This window comes from Fukomys damarensis, unplaced genomic scaffold, assembly GCF_012274545.1.
Source record: "Fukomys damarensis isolate Sample0158 unplaced genomic scaffold, DMR_v1.0_HiC HiC_scaffold_2, whole genome shotgun sequence".
Taxonomy (NCBI): Eukaryota; Metazoa; Chordata; class Mammalia; order Rodentia; family Bathyergidae; genus Fukomys; species Fukomys damarensis.
The window spans coordinates 38,864,688-38,885,110 of record NW_022900914.1 but is presented as its reverse complement, the minus strand read 5'-3'; the positions used below and the strand labels follow the sequence as shown (position 1 = coordinate 38,885,110).

The following is a 20,423-nucleotide window of genomic DNA, read 5'->3' as shown; positions in this document are numbered from 1 at the left end:
AAAAAAAAAAAAAAAAAAAAAAAAATTAGCCCCCCCCAACAAGACACAATAAAAATGGATAAGTGACATGAATAATCAGTTCAGAAAAGTACAAATGGCCAATATAATATATGAAGAAATGTTCAACATCTCTGGCCACTAAATTCAAATTAAAACAATAGATTCTGTCTTTCCTCCAGAAAGAATGACTATCATCAAAAAAATCAAATAATAGGTATTAACAAAGGGAGAAAATAAAGTCCTGAGAATCAGAAGGGAAAAACAGAGCTCTTCAAGTGGCCAACATCTATCCCACCTCTTGGATCTATGTCCTAATCATAGTATATATATTGGACTCTTTCGTCTGATTCCTGTGAAAGACTAAATGTTACAAACTGAGGACTGAAGAGTGAAATCTAAGAACAGAGAATCAGCACAGACTTTCTGGTAGGCCCGCCCCTTCAGCCCAGTGCAGCAGAGGAGCCAAGCCATGTCTGGACACCACGCCATGGTGTCTGTGGCCACAGCCCACCCCACCCTGCAAACAAGAGAAAGAGGGCCTCTCTGAGCTCTTGGATGAAAACTGAAGCCCACTGGAAAAGTGAAGAAAATCTGCGATAAAGGCATACCACACCACCATAGTTGGTAAGTCGGAGGGACTAGCACCTCACATAGGAACCTGGTCTACCTTGAGGGGAAAGAGATCTGGAACCTGCAGTAGAACCTTGCAGCGTTCACCCCAGCAGGAGGTCAGAGATCACAACTTGGGCCTTGCTGACAGAAATCAGCCTGAACCTCAGGGGAAAGCTGCTGGTTTGCTGAGCCTAATTATCTTAGATCTGCACACTCCTGCCCACACTGTCTATTGTGTCAACAGAGGCCTTCCCTGAAGGAGGCCCTCTATTTCTATTTGTATTTTTTATTTTCAAAGTAATATTTTCTCTTATCTTTAAACATTATAAAAATTTCTCTTTTTTCTTAAATTTGTTTTCCTCTATCTTCTTTTTCTTATCTTCTTTTAGTTCTCCCACTCTGTCTTCCCACCTTGATCTTCATTTATCTCCCTTTTTGTTCCTGTTCCTATCCTAATTCAAATTTATTTTCTTTTTCTTTTCTTCAATTTTTCCTTCTCTCAATTGCTATTGGTTTGTTTGTTTGTTTGTTTTTTAGTACCAGGGATTGAACTCAGGTCCTTGTGCTTGCAAGCCAGGCTGTGCGAACCCCTGAGCTAAATACCTGGAGCCTGCCAATAGTTTTACAAGAAAGTGATTAGTCTCTGTCCTCCCTTATTTGCTGTTAGTTTGTTCTATTCTTTTGTATATTTTGTTCTGTTTTCTTCTCTTCTTTTCTCTTCAACAGCTTCCTAGAGTTTGTGTGATCTTCCTGTGTCCTCTGACTTCACATCTAACCTTTGCTTATCCTATCTATTCCACCCTCCCCAGCTCCTTCTAACTCCCCAACCTGAAGATAATGACATGAATCAGTATTTTTTAATAAAATAATGTATACTTAGTGGATAAAAGACTGCACAGTCAGCGTTCCTTACTTGAAAGTTAAAAGACATTTGAGTTTTTCCAAGGTTCTTGACCTTAAAAATAAAAGATTATTTTCTTATAAATAGTAATCTAAATACTTTTGGAGGTAGAAGAGTTAACTAGCTTCACAGCTCACCTACATGAAAGGCTGCTTTTACCTGTGGCACCATTACCCTAGTACCAGCATACAAAAATACATAAAACAGCCAGGCATGGTGGCACACATCTGTAATCTCAGTACACTGAAAGTGAAGCAGGAGGATCACTGCAAGTTCTAGGCCAGCCTGGGCTATACAGTAAGTTCAAAGCCAGCCTAGACTACATAACAAGACCTGTCTCAATTAATCGATCAATAGAACAGCTCAGTTATTACTCAATCTCTTTTTATGAATTAAACTACCAAAAGAACATTCAAATCAATTTTACAAATGTAATTTATCAAGCAAAGAAAACTAAAAGTATTTTTCATTATAAATGAAACAGAGATCTGGAGTTTTTAATTCAGAGAATAGAAAGCATTCATTTAGAATAAACTAAAGATATGAATAAATATCAGCCTGAAACACATATGTAAAACATATGGTATGGACAGCTAAGTTAGGTAGAAATATTACAGGTAATCAGATAGCACTAGGTCCTCAAGAGAGTCAGGACAAAGGCCATTACAACCATGGCCAGAGACACATCCATTGGAGACCAAGCACTGGTCAAAATAAAGATGAAATGACCAGGCCTGCATACTTCTGCAAAGGACAAAATAAGCAACACCTGGTCTAATAAAGTCTAAGTAGACCTCTGTTACCCCAGTGAGTAAGCAAGACCTCTGGACCCATAACTTTCTAGAAAAAGTCTTCATTCTTTCCATGCATCCTTGTTTCCCCACTGGATCACTTAGGTAAGTGACTACACTTGTGTTGATCACAGCTTTAACCCATGTTGTACCCAGTGGGTTTTGCTCTATAAAACTTCCCTGTAGCCAGGGATTTAGCTCAGTGGCACTGCTCCCACCTTTCAAGCACAAGGTCCTGAGTTTGATCCCCAGTACCAGGAGACAGAGAGAGAAAAAAAAACTTCCCTGTAAAGTGGGTTCCTCAGCCTCCCAGTCAGGACCCCTTCTGCCTCACAGAACTATCCTCTCAGTAAGCATTTCCTACTCTTAACCTCCTTTGTTCCTAGAATTCATTATTTTACTTTAGACAACACAAACTAGGTGTATCAGATATCTAAGGCTGGGAACTATAATATTTCACTTATATCACTAGGAGGTAATACTTCTTTTCCTGATAACATTTCCTATACCATTTGGAGGCCCCAGTGAGATAACTGGACAGAGGTAAGAATGTACTTTTGTTTCACAGATTCTGGACTGTGACTTGCTTAGGTAATCAAAATTGTTATCCTTGTTTGTTAATTGTTCATGCTTTGAATTTTTATGCCTTGTCTTTGTCAACTGTGTGTCTCTTTTATACATTGTCGTGTTAAAATGGTAAATTTCAGTTGAGAAAATGGGAGGTTTTGTCCCATCAAAGAAAGTGGCATTTAATGCTTGTTTTGTATATGCTGCATTTGGGCTTAGTTGCTAAATTTACTAGTGTTCTTTGACCAGTTTATTGTGAGTTGTTCAGTAGCACTAAGGAAAAGTAATGTTAGAGCAGCACCTAGTGGTCTTTGATACTAACTACGGGGTAAATTTGGGGGGTGGGTACTGGGGATCAAACTCTGGACTGCGCTTGAGAAGCGAGCAGCAGCACCACTGAGCTAATAAATCCCCAGCCCTACAGGGTAAATTTTTTAAATGCTGTAAAATGGATCTTTGTATGAAATCTAGTCTATATTTTGCCAGGGATTTAGAAAATATACATGCCTATTAAATCACAGGACTCCAATTGCCAGTTAAAAGGCAATAGGCTGTCAACTTCTTAAGGCTTGGAGGACAGGATTCACTGAGACAGACTGGTCTAATCTTCCTCTATACTCCAGAGCAAATATTGGGCCTGCTCTGCTCAATTTCTTTTCTGGTCTGATCTTCCACTGGTGAGGAGGCACTAAGAATCTCTTAGCCTTGAGATTCCTCAATTTCATCTTTCCAGGCTGAGTGTGATGACTTATAAGCAAGTTGTCTCAATAACTCACTGTGAGCATGAGAAGCAACGATTTCCTTTTTCTGATCTTTTCCTGATACTTTACACTTTCCTTTGAGAGGCATATAAAATCAGAGAAAGAAAGGATCTCTAAACTGCCCCAACCTTTTCCAACTAAGAAACTTTAAGGAGAGCTCTAGAAAATGAGTGTTTGTTAATGCCAGAGACAAAGAAATCAACTTAAATAAAGATAGCTCAGGCTTTTATGTGTTCCTTATAGAACACTAAAATAAACAGTGGTTACTCTAAAAGGTTCACCATCACTGCTAGTAGCTGCCTTCTTTATCTCACAGTATCTCTGTAAGGACATGACAAAATAACAGACATCAAAACAACATTTATAAAGTACACTACTAAATATCATGTGATTTTGACTTTGGTTTGTTTGACTTTTTGTTTTTTGTTTTGGCACCAAGAATCAAACTAGGGACTCTGTGTTTGCCAGGCAGGCACAGCACCACTGAGCTAAATCCCCAGCCCATGAATTCTAACATAATAAATATGTATTGAAATAAGAGTAAGGGACATGGTATGAAAACTAGAGAAAGCATTAAATTTGATATGCCATCTTTTCTTAACCCATCAATATACAAAAACAACACAATTCATGTAACTGTAGTGGACACTTATTCCACTGACCCAAGGCCTGTGCTAAAGAGGTTTGTACTGCAGTGGTTTGGACCTGCAAGCCTCTCCCCAATTTTTTGGAGAGACAAAACTGGGAATTGAGTTAAGTAGGCAAGCACTCTATGGCTGATGCATGCCCCTACCATGCCCCTTTTTTTTTTGGTACTGGGGATTGAACTCAGGCTCTTGCACTTATGAGACAGGCAGTGGAACCACTGAGCCAAATCCCTGCCCCTACACCATGCCCTTTTTTTTTCTCTCTATTTTTTAATTTTTTTGAGACTGGTTCTCACTATATAGTTGAGACTGACCTGGAACTTCCTATGTAGCCAAGGCTGGTCTTGAACTCACAGCGATTCTCCTGCCTCAGCCTCCTGATCACTGGGATTACAGTTGTGTGCCACCATGCCTGGCTCCTACCATGCCCTTTTTAAGACAAGGTCTCATCAAGTTTCCCAGATTGGCCTCAAACTTGTGATTCCCTTGCTTCAGCCTCTTGAATAGCTCGTATTATAGGTCACTGTTTCCAGCTCCAACACAAATTTTTATTTAAACCAAATACTGCAATCATGTTCCAAGCTTCCTGTGTGCTTCACTGGAGAAAAGAATTAAACAAATAAAATGATAATGTCTTACACAGAACATGTACTCAATAACAAATTTTGACTATTTAGAGAAAAATGATTATCATAAAACATATGTTTTGGGTCTCAGTGCTAACCATCTCAAGTATCACTTGGCATGCTTAGTGTGTCTCTAAAATGAAGCTCTAACTGCTTTAAAAACATCAAGTATGACTTTTTTCACTCTTTACTGCTTCTACTTAGAAATCAAATGGCAAGGACACTTGTAGTATTACAGACAATGAGAAAAGTTAACCAGTGCTCTGTGAAACACAAACACGATGACTACCCATTATACTGCAACTGCTATGTATATTATACTATAACAACTTCTTGGTGAAGGAAGATTTGGATCACTTATAAAATGATAAAATGAGCCTTGAACAGTGAAAATAATTTTTAAAATACTGAAAAGTTCATTAGTGAGAAGTTAAGCTAAAATGTTGTGATGTAAAGAAGGAATGAGAAAAACAGGAGAATTACACATATTGCACATTGCTTGATGGAACAAGCAAAGGTAGTCAGTCCAAAGGCAGAGAGCAAACGTGCACAGAGAAGCTGAAAGGAGCCATACAGAAAGGAAGGAGAATGAAAGGGATAAACAGAAAAAAAGGGTCAAAGTAAGACTAACTTCAGGAGCAGTCCTGGGCTTCAGATCAGTACAAAACTTAGTATAGTACTAAGGTTAGTAACAGTACTAGGCTTAGTACCAGTACCCTTTTACTATCACAGTATCTTCAATTCTTTGACATCATATAAATATGACTATTAATGGAAAACCAAAAGAAGCAAAGTAAAACAGTCGCCTGCTGACATTTTCATACCAACAGGCTAAATTTCTAAATCCAGTCACTTTTTTTTTTAAGTTGTTTTGTTTTAAGACAAGATCTCACTATGTAGTCCAGGCTGGCCTTGAACTCATGGTGATCCTTCTGGCTCAGCCTCCCAAGTGCTGGGACTAATCTATTGAAATTAAAAAGAAAAAAAGAATTCTATCACTGAGCTGCATTCCTAGTTCCAAAAATAATTATTTAAAAAAGCAATTCTTGGGCCAGGGATTTAGCTCAGTGGTGTCACTGCCTGCCTCACATGCACAAGTTCAATCCCTGGTACCAAAAAAAGTCAGTTCTTGCTAAATTATTACAAAACTTAAGTCCCTCACTTGATACTGCAAAAGTTCAATGAAAGCTGTCATTTTTCTCTCAGAAAACAGCTCAATTTTCCTTTAGCACACAGAAATAAAGCCTTACTGCGTATCTCTGTAGAAGCTTGAAAACAGAGTGATCATGCTGAAAACCTGTCCCCTGAAAAAATTTTTACACAAAATTGCCATCATGGAGTAATTTTGGTAGAACTCTCCACTGTAGCTGTTGGCTCCTACCCTGTTCTTCCTGCACTTCCTACAAGTGTCACTGAGTCTCAATTCCAAAGTTTAGAGAATGTTCTATTCCATTGTTTTCTGAACTAACGTGGACTATCAAAATTAGGAGCTTAATCATCACAGTGTTATTCTCCATTCTCCTTTCTAAGGCAAGTAAATATGAAATGTATACTTTACATATAACAAACTGTATAATTACTTAGCTATTGAAGATTTGAGATTCAGAATGTAAAGGACATCAGTTTTTATATATGTGGATTCAACTTGGGAGGAGTAAAGCAAATCTAAAAGTATTTAATGATTAATGTGATTTTCTTTTTGTTCTGTAAGATTTGAAAATTTTTTTATTAGTTGACTTATTTGGAGTTTATAAAACAATTTTAAACAATTAAGATAGGATATAACAGGGGAGATTTAGTTCAGTGGTTCCGCCTCCTACCTTGCAAGTGCAAGAATCCACATTCGATCCCCAGTACCAAAAAGTAAATAAATAAAGGGGCTGGGGATTTAGCTCAGTGTTTCCCACCACCTGCTTCACAAGCACAAGGACCTGAGTTCGAGCCCTGGTACCAAAATAAATAAAATTTAAAAACTGTTAAGTGAAAACAGCCCTAAGTAGAGTACTAAAAATAAAATGATGGTTACCTTTAATGGAATAGTTACTGCAAAAGATAAATAATTACTTAGTCAACTTGTTAGATCAGATAACTATAGAGACAGTAAACATTTTAACTATGGTTTCTTGTAGCTCTTGATTTTTTTTTTTTTAACTAGCCAGAAGAAAGATACTATACTTGTCCAAATAATTCAGAACATGGGCAGGATATAATTAGTAATTAAAAAAAAGAAACTGCCAGCTTCATAACAACAATTGAGATCTATGGCTTTTGCTTAGGGACTTGAGAGAAGTGAATAAAAATTCCACATGATATTTTAGTAGTATTATGGTAGTTGTTTATCATTAAACACAAAAGGATTAGAGAGGGATGGGAATGTAGCTTCGTGGCAGAGGACTTATCTAGCATGCTTGAGGCACAACTGCAATCCCCAGTACTGCAAAGAAAAAAAAAAAAAAGAGTATATACAAAACTAACTGGTAACAAAACAACATAAGAGAAAACTGAAATTAGAACCCCCTGACTTTGATTAAAATTAAGAGGAACCGTAAGTTATAGTGGTATTGGACAGTTTGGAAAGATACCCGAACTTCTTTAATTTTTTTTTTTTTTTGGCTTTTTTAGAGAGAAAAAACATGTCTCATAATAGACTGCTTCTTGTTAACTGCTGATGTGTCAATTAATTTTAATTTTTAGGCCATGGTTGAGAGGAAAAGAAATTACAGATCAGAAAAGTACTAGATAAGTTCGAGTGGAAAAGAATCTTGTTTACATTGAATATGTAAGGTAACATCACCTGTTTATAATAGCCTGTAAACAAAGAATATTCTTAGACTAGAAAGGAAGGGAAGTATTTTGTTTAACTTGGAATTTATATACAGGCTCTGAAGAAATAAGTATTCAGAGATAGTCAAATAACTTCAAATTTCTTCTTCACAACAGATTCAATACAAAATTTGTTTAGTCTCCCTGGAAGGTAATCATCAATAGCAAAATATTAAGAACTCTCGGAGGTATAGCTCAGGGATAAAGCCCTTGCCTAGCATATGCAAAGCTCTAGGTTCAATCCTGAAGATTGAAAACAGTGAGGTATGAATGTATAGCATACTTCTCTAAAAAGCACAATCACATACATTATAAAGACATTCATTAGGCTTATAATTAACACTTTTATCAACCTAATATGCATTTCCTTTAGTTGAAAAAGCTTCTCTTTTTGCACAGTACAAGCAAAATAATGCCTTCAGCAGATTAAAGTACAAGTACCAGGAAAATTCATCACTTAAACACTGATAAGTACAAATTTAAACAAATACAAACAGCATTTTATGATCAGAAAATAGTAAAACAGAAGAGTAAAAATGGTGGAGTAAAGACCAGCAACAAAATACAGCCTCTTTGGGACCTAGAATCAGAGTACCTGGAAAACAATTAGCAACACAAAAATGTGGATCTCCAGGTATCAAGAAAAAGCCAACAGGAAAACTAGAAAAGAGAGAGAAACTGAATACAATGTAGAGAAAAGAATGGAAGCAGTCTGGAAAGCTAACCCTGTCTCTCTATATATCTCAGGGCAAACTGTCTCTATTAACACAAGGTAAGCCTGGTGAGGGTCAGCAGCTCCAGGAAGAGACAACAGACCAGGCTCTAGTCTCAAGTAAAGCCCATGGTTATCATAAATTGCAAAAACTGTAGTAACTCTGAAAGTAACTCCTTCTGCATGACAGGGAAGAGATGGAGAAGAAATCTAGTGCAATGGGCTGCCATATTTGAGAGTGTTTAATCAAGCAATTTTGGAAGGGGTTAACTGTTTAAGATTGAGATACAGGGAGGGAGCTTGGGAGTGAATGGGATAAAAATCAAATAAAATTTATTTAAAGAAAAAAAGATTGACATACAGAATAACTACACTTCAGGTAGTAGCCCTATCATAGTGATGAGATGGGAGATGGCTCCAAGAGATACTTGTAGACACCCCCCCACACACAAATTATATGCTCAGGCCAGGAAAGACACAGAGGTCCTGCCCTCCATGATGGCTACTTGTGAATGATTCTCAAAGGGGTTTGAGTTTGAAAGTTCAAAGGGGTCCAAGTTTGGACTGTCTCATTGGGCAGCTTGTACCCTGGTGATACAAACAGATCATTTTGATTTGTTTTGTTTTGTTTGTTTTTTTTGGTACCTGGGATCAAACTCAGGACACTATGCTTGTGAGGCATGGGCAGCACCACTGAGCTAAATCTCTGGTCCCAGAAAGATCTTATTTTTATTGATATTTTTATTTTTATTTATTTATTTTTGGGGTTTTTGAGACAGGGTCTCACTATGTAGTTGAGACTGACCTGGAATCCATTATGTAGCCCAGGATGGTCTCAAACTCACAGCAACCTTCCTGCCTCAGCCTCCCGAGTACTGGGATTACAGGTGTGTGCCACCACGCCTCGGTATTGGTCTTTTTATTAATAAAATTAATAAAAAGCCACCCAGTGGGATAGTCATACATGTACCACCAGTGGTTCAAGCTGTTGGAAATGTGTTGAGGAACACAGATACACAGAACTTCAAAAATACACTAGAAAGAAGAATGCAACAAATCATTAAAAATATCATATATTATGACCAAATAGGCTTCATCCCAGGGATGCAAGGATGGTTCAACATAAGCAAATCACTAAATATGATACATCACATAAACAAAACCAAGGACAAAAATCATGACCATCTCAACAGATGCAGAAAAAGCCTTTGATAAAATCCAATATCCATTCATGATGTAAAAAACAAACAAAAACAAAAAGAACAAGAACAAGGAGAAAATAAAGGTAAAATGAACTTACCTCAATCTGATAAAAACCACTAATGACAAATCCATGCCAACATCAAATGAGGGAAATGCTGAAACCTTTTCCTCTAAAATCAAGGAGAAGACAAGGATGCCACAAGTACCACCCCTGTTCAATACAGAACTTGAAATTTCAGCCAGAGCAATCAGGCAAGAAAAATAAATAAAAGATACACAGCCACTTGGGAAGGGCACTTGGGAGGCTGAGGAAGGAGGACTGCCATGGGCTACACAGTGAGTTCAAAGCTAACTTGAACTACACAGCAAGCACTACACAGCAAGACACTGTTCAAAAAACAAACAGGAAAAAAAATGATATGCATAGGAAAGGAAGAAGTCAAAGTATTCTCATTCTCAGATGACATGATCTTTTTCAGAGAAGTCCCAAATATTTTCACCAAAAGACTCTCAGAACTAATAAATTCAGCAAGATAGCAGGATACAATATCACACAAAAATCAGTGGCATTCTTATACACCATTAATGAATACACCAAGAAAAAAAAATTGTGAAAACAATACCATTTACAAAAGTTTCAAGAAAAATTACTTAGGAATTAACCTAACAAAGAAAGTGAAAGATCTCCAAATCAAAACTATAGTACTCTGATGAAGATATCAGAAAATGGATAAAAGCTGGGTGTCGTGGTGCACGCCTGCAACCCCAGCACTGGGGAGGCTGAGGCAGGAGGATCACTGTGAGTTCGAGACCAGCCTGGGCTAGTGAGTTCAAGGTCAGTCTCAACTATATAGTGAGACCCTGTCTCAAAAAAAAAAGGAAAGATATCCCATTCCTAGATAGGCATAATCAAATGGCCATACTTCCAAAATTGATATGCAGATTTAATGCAATCCCAATTGAAATACCAACAACATTTCACACAGACCTAGGAAGAACATCCTAAAATTCATAATGGAACAAGAAGAGATGCAGAATAGAAAAAGCAATCCTGGGCAAAGAACAAATCAAGAGGCATCACAACCTTTCAAGTTACATTATAAATCTACAGAGATTAAAAACAGCATGGTACTAGCACAAGAATAGACACGAGGATCAATAAAAAAGAATAAAAGATACAGAAATAACCCCAGACACATTCTGCTATTTTATCTTGAGAAGGGGACCAAAAACATATAATGGAGAGCTGGAAATGGTGGCACACGCCTGTAATCCCAGTACTCAGGAGGCTGAGGTATAGGAGGATCGCTGTGAGTTTGAGACCAGCCTGGGCTACATAGTGAGTTCCAGGTCAGTCTCAACTACATAGTGAGACCCTGCTTCAAAAAAAAAAAAACAACATATAATGGAGGAAAGACAACGTCTTTAACAAATGTTGCTAAAAAAATGGCTATATGCAGAAGATTCAAACTAGTCCCATATCTTTCACCATGTACTAAAATAAAATAAAAATGGATCAAGGACATAAAACAGAAACACTTAACCTACTGGATGATAAAATAGATAAAATTCATGAAGACAGAGGTGTAGGAAAGGACTTTGTGAACAAGAACCCCATGGGCACAAGAAATACTGCCAAGAATCAACAAATGGGATTATATCAAATTAAAAAGCTCCTGCACTACAAAGGAAACAATAGAGTGAAGAGATAAACTACACAATGGGAAAAATATTTTTGCCAGCTACTCTTCTGACAGAGAACTAGTATCTAGAATATATAAAGAACTCAAATTTAGACCCTTCAAAATAAGAATAAAAAATGGGCAACTAAAATGAACAGATACTTCTCAGAAGAAGTACAAATAGCCAATAAATACAAGAAAAATTGTTCAACATCTCTGGCCATTAAAGAAATGGAATAACTAAAACACAGATTCCATCTTTCTCTAGAAAGAATGGCGAGAGTGGCTATCATCAAGAAGTCAAATAGAGAGCTGGGGATTTAGCTCAGTGGCACTGTGCCTGCCTTGCAAGTACAAGGTTCTGAGTTCAATCCCTGGTACCAAAAAAAAAAAAAAAATTTTTTTTCAAATACTGGTGTGGAGGGGCTTCCCATATTGTTGGAAGGAATGTAAGAATGTAAATTAGTACAACCACTATGGAAATCAGTGTGGAGAGCCTTCAAAAAACTAAAAATAGAAATTCCATTTAACCCAGTTATTCCCCTTCCAGGTATCTTCTTGAAAGAGTTAAAGACATCATATTATAGTGATACATGTATACCCATGTTTATAGCAGCACAACTTATAATGGCTAATCTTGGAAACAGCATATAGGTCTATCAACAGATGAAGGGATAAAGAAAATGTGGTATTCATATACAAAAGAGTATTACTGTGACATAAAGAAGGATAAATTTCAGTCACATGTAGGAAAATGGATGCACCTTGAGGCCATAATGTTAAGTGAAGTAAATCAGACAGATACACAGGCGTAAATATCACATGGTTTTATTTATAGGAGAAACCCAAAGTATAATCATTTTAAAAACAAAATATAAGATAATAGAAAACAGGGAGATCATTTGCAAATTGGAAGAGGACCAAGAGATCACAGGAGGGAGGGAAAGAGAAAGTAAGATGTTATATACATGTACCAACTTGTTACCAATGTAATCATTTTTTTTTTTTTTTAAGTAATGGGATGGAGCTCAGGACCTTGTGTGAGGCAGGCAGTGGTTTACCAATTAAATCATTATGTAATGCAAAAATGTGCTAATAAAAATAAAAACTTAAAAAATAGTAACATAAGCATTTACTCAAAAATTTGAAAATTCTAGCCTGGGGGATATAGCTGAATGGTACAGTATTTGCCTACCATGCATAAAGCCCTAAGTTAAATTCCCAGTATATACTCAGGAGGGGAAAAAAAGACAATCCCAATAAATAATAAACTTCTTAGAATCTTACTAACAAAGAAAGAAAAAAACAATCAGGTTTATCAACAGAATTATAAATGAATTTAATTTGAAACCTCATCTATTTCCTATTATTTTTTTTCCCTATTATTCACCTACGGCAGTAGAACATTTTCTTAAATACCAGAGAAAAAAGATCTCCAGCTTTTCTTATGATGTTTCAAATAAACATAAAATGAAAATAAACATTTTAAAAATCACTGAAGTTGAAAGAAATAAATATTGCTCCTTTCAAACTTTGAAATATTTATAAGGCATAGGAAAACAAAGCATTTTCATTGCAGAAAATTTGGGAAATACTAAAAAGTATGCAGAATGAAAACTATTGATACCTTCATTACCTAGAACCAATCACTGTGACTATGAAGTATTTTCTTTTGGTATTTTTTCCTATGCAAGAACATGTATATTATGTGTATAAAATTTGGATTAAGATGTTTGGATTGTGAATGTACTATATCATTTACGGTTTTTAATTTATATGTACCTTAGAGCTACAAAAATTTTAACTTTAGGTTATACTATATTGTATACTTAGGTATAAGTACACAATTCTCTATCTTATTTTCCTGTTATTATTTTATGAACATTTTCTACTGTTAAATGGTTTGTAAAATCACTATGTAGCTCAGACTGGCCCTCAAATTCATGATCTTCCTGTATCAGCCTCTCAAGTGCTGGGCTAACAAGCATGTGCCACAAAGCCTGGTGTAATTCCCTATTGTTAAGACATTCAGTTGTTTGTTTCTACCACATAAGTCCTACAATAAATACGTGCATGAATAAATGTGTGCAGTCTCAGGATGTTTCCTTAGGGTAAATTCTATTAGTATACCTTGTCTTCCCCACAATGCACAATTTTTCTTTCTTGTTTTGGATTTTTTTTTACAACATTTGAAAGCCACTATGTCTTCTACCATCATTTCATTTTCTTCTCTGCACTTGTCAGAAGTACCTACTATTCTAAATGCTGTACTTATTTACCATTCTCATGCTTATTTTTAAAGTGATCTGGATAACTTTAAAAACTGAATATAAATGGTGTCTTTTATGGGCACAGGAACCAAACTCTCAACTACAAACCCTGACTTTGGAGACTAAAAGATCCATGGCTTTAAGTCCACTTCTCACTTTTCTTTCTTTCTATTTCAGGTTCACAGACATGTTTACCTTTCTTAATATGGCTAACTCCTCTGAGCATCTATGTTTCATTTTCTGTATTGTTTCTACTAAACTAGAAGGAGTACAAAGAATTTATAAAAACTCCTTATTTATTTAGAAATACCCCCAATCAATTGTTTTTAAATGTAAAACAAGGATTAAAACATATTCCAAAAACAATATCTGAACAGACTACTAAGACAACTTCACCCTTATGACTTGTTCACCAAATGTTCCAATATAATGCTACTCTCCATTTGATGTAAAAGACAAATATTAGAAAATTCATCCTAGAATATTTAAGAGCTTCTAGAGCTATCCTTTATAATCAAAATTCAAAAGTAAAAAGCAAAAGCAAATTTCAGGAGTTAGAGTTTAAACCATTTTATTAAAGTCTTGTAGAGGAATTAAAAACTATATTATAGAAATCAAACTTACATTTCCTATAATCGATTCATAAAACAGAAATATATCCACATACTGGAGTTACCTCACTGTAAAATAAATGTCAGCAAGAAAATTTATTCAGCCCATATCCATACATCCACATATGTAAATGTTAACTTAGAATGACCAATGATCTAAATATAGGAACTACACAGGAATAAATCTTCATGACTCGGATTTGGCAATGGATTTTAAGGTATGACACCAAAAGCATGAGTAACAAAAGGCAAAAACAATGTACTGCATGAAAATTAAAAATCTTCCTGGGTGTGGTGGCACATACCTGTAATCCAGCACTCAGGAAGCTGAGGCAGGAGGATCAATGTGAGTTTGAAGCCAGCCTGGACTACATGGTGTGGTCAAGATCAGCCTGGACTACACAGCAAGGCACAGTCTCAAAAAAATAAAATAAAAATAAAAAAATAACTCTGAAAACTCAACAACAAAAGACAAACAACCCAATTCTGCTGAAATATGCATGACTTTAAATATACAGCATTCTTTTCTACGGCACTTTTTATAGTTATGGAAGGTAAAGTTCTAAAGATGTGTCCTTTAATTTTACTGCTATGGTGTTATTTGCATCCTTTAGCTTCATGTAAAAAAGCTAATGTCATAAACTTCATCATATAAAAAGTTTCAATCTGCTTGACTTAGAGACACAAGCATATGAAGAGAAACTGGAAAACTTTCCACTAAACCCACTACATAAAGTGAAAGAGTACTTTTGTCTATATTTCTTTCATCTTGTACTTTCCATTTCTCCAATGTCTCTCTGACCCACACAAACCCTGCCTCCCTTATAATCTTGTTTCTACTAGCCCATTAAAAGATGTGGTTTTTCTATAAAATGGAATACTACTCAGCCATAAAGAATGAGAAAATAGATTCATTTATAGGAAAATGGATATATACTGAAGATATACTACTAAGTGAAATAAATAAGTCACACATGTAAATACCGAATAGTTTCTCTGGTGTGAATAAACTGCAATAATACACAAGATCCTAGTAAGATTACTGACATTGTGAAATGGGAAGAAAGGGGCTAAAGGTGTAGGGAAGGTGGGATCGATAGGGGAAGGGTAATAAGGGAAAAGAAAAAAATGTGAAATAAAGAAAAGATGGAAATAAAGTGCCTGTAGATGGGGAGGGGAGGAGGGGGTGAAGGGAGGGCAGGGACAAGGGGAAAAAATGAGAACCAAGACCTGTCATGTAGAGGTATAAGATCCCAGTAATGAATGTAACTGTACTGTATCCCTAAAATGTACCAGTAAACTCAATTAAAGCTAAAAAAAAAAGTATTCTCTTCCCCCCTCTCCCTCTCTCTCTCTCTCCCTCTCTCTCTCCCTCTCTCTCTCTCTCTCTCTCTCTCTCTCTACTGGGGATCGAACTTGGACCTTGTGCTTGCAAAGCAGGCAGTGGAATCACTGAGCTAAATCCCCAGGCCAAAAGTATGTTTTTTCAAGGTTCTACTCTCAGTTCTCCTTCTGTTCTTCAATATCCTCTTCAACTTCTACAATACAAATTCTCGAGACTTCCAGACATTTTTGCCAAACTTGTATCACTGACATAGAGACCTAAATTTCTAAATTCCTAATAAATACCCAAAGAACAGTTCAACTAAAAGGAGCTAGAACTTACTGGTTTTAAAGATTCCCCATCTCTCCAAAAGCAAACAATATTAAAATAAAAATGGCTTCCAAGCCAAGTTCAAATCCAAGGCACTGTAAAGCAAACATGGTCTAAAGATGAAGGTTGAGAGTATAGCTATAAAATTATTTTTTACAACCTCTGAAAGATTGAAGATGGTACCTGAGTTATCAATAGGTAGATGTGGCTTTTGTCCAATGAAGGGAGCCCAAATAAGATTTACACAAAGTTTTAAAGAGAAGAATACTAGCAGAAACGCTGCCCATTTTGACTCACAAAGAAACAGCACAAAATGAAAAGGTCCTTGGACACCCAAACTTCTATAGGAAGGAAGTGAGTAGAGGAAACTACACATATGACCTATTTTTCATAGAAAAAGGATAACTCAGAGAATGAAACAAAAAGCCTAAGAGGAGGAGTGGAGAGTTATTCCTAGACCTTGAATTCTAAGTGAGGAACTTACAACCTGTGATTTCAGAACTGGTATGAAGCAATACCTTTGTTCTAACATTTTATCTCTCGTTATGAACAAAAATCCCAACAGTCGTTATCTTATAGATGGTCAAGGAGGGTGGGAGATATAATCTGCCTGTTTCATAAATCTTTAGAGAAGACTAAAGGAGCTGAAATTAAAGAATTACTCCCAAGGAGCCTTATCTTAACCTGGACCTGATTTAGATGACAACATCCTAGACTAATACATACAACGTAAGGAGGGATTGTTGAGGAAGATGTAAGTGTACTGCACATGTGATGAATATAATCTGTGGCCACAAACTGTTCTGCGGCATACCTTCTTCAAAAAGTAGAAATGAGCTGTTTGGAGCGCAGCGCAGCAACAAAAGGACCCGGACACTGGCGGGGCTGCTGGGAGGCTGGAGCCGTCCCAGGACGGCTAGCAACGCCCGCCTTGGTTTGGCCCACGTGTGAAAAGTACCAGGAAGCTTTTGATTTTAAATCGAAGCCAAAATCTGAACTAGCAGCATAATTTTCAACAGCCTCTGCCTGGAACTGGGACCTACTAATTTCTGTGACTAAGGGTTAATGACTCTTCTTGCTTTTCACCTAAGTTGAATTAAGCACCCTGTGCACTTTAATTTCCTGTCCGTGCCAAAGGATATCCAGCCAAAGTCTCATTCTTGCCTTAACAATATTCCAGAGGCTGAATAAAATGTTTGTTGGTGAAGTCAATATTGCTTCTGACCGAGAACTAGAATTTAATGAAAAAGAAGATGATGAATGGATTCTAGTTGACTTCATAGCAGAGGAAGAAGTGGAAGAAGACAATGACATCAATGAAGAGTCACCTACAGAGCATCCCTCAGTCTTTTCCTGTTTACCTGCAACTTTGGAGTGCTTGGCTGATACGAGTGATTCCTGCTTCCTCCAGTCTGAATCCTGTCCAATGGAGGAGAGCTGATTTATCACCCCTCCCCCATGTTTCACCGCAGGTGGATTAACCACTATCAAGGTGGAAACGAGTCCTATGGAAAACCTTCTCATCGAACATCCCAGCATGTCTGTCTATGCTGTGCACAACTCCTGTCCTGGCCTCAGTGAAGCTAGCTGTGGGACCGATGAATTCCACAACCCAAGCAGTCCCAGAATAGAAGCCCAAAGTGAGATGGGGCAACATATTCACTGCTATGTTGCAGCTCTTGCTGCTCACACAACTTTTCTGGAACAGCCCAAGAGCCTTCATCCTTCCCAGTGGGTAAAAGAGCATGGTGAAAGACATTACTCTGAGCAGAAGTAGCCTTCGTCGCCAAAATCTTACCAGGGATTGCCACTCTCGGCAAGTCAAGCACAGCAGCTGGGTGGTCCACCAGCCCTGCCCGCGTCTGTACAATTACTAACAACTTCCAAGTTTTGCTGGTTGGTTTTTCTTGCTTTGCGCATATGTGTGTGGATGTACAATGAAAATGCTGTCTCTTTACAGCCAGTTAATGACCAATCACATAGTTTATCAGTGTGTTTAGACACTTTCGTAAAAACCAGATTTCTATGCTGTGTATCACCTAATGCCTTGCTCCTAACATTTACTTTTTTGTAAGTTTTTTCAAAATATTTTTGGAAACATATAATTACAGTGTTTGGTGTTTGGGGATGTCTATTAAAGTGTAGATGAGTCAGCATTTTAAAGACTTTTTTCCCCCAAGTACGGGAACAGGCATCCTTTAATTTCATTTCATTTTGTCTTACTTAATCAGCTGGAGGTGAAGAACTGCAGAAAACTGGTGCTGGATAGAGGAGCCTTATTTTTTTCTATGGCAGCTTGCTATTTTTATAACATGATGATTGGTTTGAAAAAATCAAAGTACAGTAGTAACTGATCTCCCCTTCTTCGTGGATGTGCGAGCAAGGATTAAATATTGATGTTAGCATCCTTGAACATACCCAAATGAGTGATGTTTGCCTACAACTTCTTTCTGAAAGGATGCAATTTTGGTTGTGGTCTGAAGCTTTGAGGCACTACTACTTGGTGACTCTCCAGTGGAGCTCTTACCTTTCAAACATGACAGATTTGATAAAATACTAGTTGAGTTGAGTATTGCTTGCCTTCACTCAATCATCTTTGTATGAATCCTTTTCTTTTTCTTCTTCTTCTGTTGTTTTGTGTTTACCCCAGGCTTTTTAAAAATGGTTTTTAGCTGATGTTCATGAAGAGAAATTAAATTGTGCCGTTAATGAAAGGAAAGCCTATCTAAGAAAGTACATTTCTTTACAGAGCTGTGTCATATCATCCTTTGGGCCCTCTGCTGGAAAAAGTAGAATCAAGTCTGCAATAATGCCTTTTTAATTGTATCCTCTAGTATTATAGATGTAGGACAGCACTGTATCATACCTCTGTGAATGTAAAATATCTTGTACCTGCTTTATGATATGTAGTAGTGACCATGCTTTGTCAGAGCTGTTTTTAATGATGTTACTCTAGAATGTTTTCTTTCCAGATGATGATAAAGATGCTAATAAAAAAAAAGGTGCCAGGTACCACAACAGTAACAGAACTTTGCTGTTTTCTGGGTATTATTCTTTTCTTTGTTTTTGTTTTTTTAATGGAGTGTGCTGGATGTCTATAATTTTGTTCAGATGACTGCAGAACCTGGAAAAGCTGTTGCTGCTATTGATGCATAATGTACTGCTATTATTGATCTTTTTATATAAATATATATATATATACACACACACACACACACACATATATATAATTTGAATTTCTGGAAACTGTGCTGTCAACTTTGGAAAAAGTTATCCCAGTTTACTGTGTTGAGTTGGCATTGTACAGAAATCAACAGCCATATTGATCTAGAAATGTTAACTTTTTTTCCATTTGTACAGGGGTAATGCACTGTATTAAATATGTAAGGTCTTATCTACATGGGTTTGATTACAGAAACTAATATTCTCTAAATAGTGAAAAAAAAAGTAGAAATTCTCCTGTTGAATGTGGGCAGGATTTAGTGACTTGTTTTTACAATGAAAAGACAACTTTCAAACAACAGAGAAGAAAAATTTAGAAAAGAAAACTTTAGAGGCCCCTTATCAATGCTACTTAACTGAGTACTGAACACTAACAGGAACAATGATGTCATGTGCATCACAACCATCCCCTAATGTGGTGTGCCCTCTATTAGGCCCTTTCCCAAAACCCATTTCTTTTTCTTTGTTTGTTTGTTTGTTTTTTGAGACAGGGTCTCACTATGTAGTTGAGTCTGACCTGGTACTCACTATGTAGCCCAGGCTGGTCTCAAACTCACAGCAATCCTCCTGCCTCGGCCTCCAGAGTGCTGGGATTATAGGTGTGCGCCACCACGCCTGGCACAAAACCCATTTCTAAGGTCTGAATTTATCCTACAAAATGTGTGTGTTGGAAGCCGGGCATGGAAGGTGTCTGAATCATGAGGGTTAATCTGGATTACTGCTGCTATAAAAAGTGATATAGGAGGCTGGGGATTTAGCTCAGTGGCAGGGCGCCTGCTCAGCAAGTGCAAAGTCCTGAGTTCAATCCCCAGTACAAAGTGGGGGGGCTATAGGAGTGAGTTATCGCTCATCTGTTCTTCCTCCATGTGAGGACATAGTGTTCATTCCCTTTTTGCCTTTTTATCTTTTATCATGTAAGGATAGAGCCTTTTTCCTCTCCAGATAATATAGCACTCAACACACCATCTTGGAAAGAGAAACAGATCCTTCACCAGGTACCAAATCTGCTGGCACCTTGATTTTAGACGCCCAGTCTCCAGAGTCGTGAAAAAATAAACTTTTGATTTTCATAAGCTATCCAGTCTCAGTTATTTTGTTACAGCAGCACAGAATGCATTTACAAATCAGCCTAGCCATGAAAAAAAAAGCCAAGATGAAGACAAATGAAAAAGTATCTGGTTAGTATTCTTCAAGACTACCAAATATAATCTTGGGGGCTGGGCATTTAGCTCAGTGGCATAGTGTCTGCCCTGCAAGCACAAGGTTCTGAGTTTGATTCCCAGTACCAAAATAATAAGTTTCTCATATATATATTTGTATGTGTACATATATAGTCTTTTT

General features: G+C 37.0%; 1 protein-coding gene and 1 pseudogene across 2 annotated transcripts in view; one reads left to right on the top strand and one right to left on the bottom strand.

Moving 5' to 3' along the window:
• Commd1 (copper metabolism domain containing 1) overlaps positions 1-20,423 on the bottom strand; it is a 131,656-nt gene that overhangs the window by 44,189 nt on the left and 67,044 nt on the right. The gene's annotated exons all lie outside the window — the stretch shown is intronic.
• LOC104852232 lies at positions 16,693-17,978 on the top strand (annotated as a pseudogene).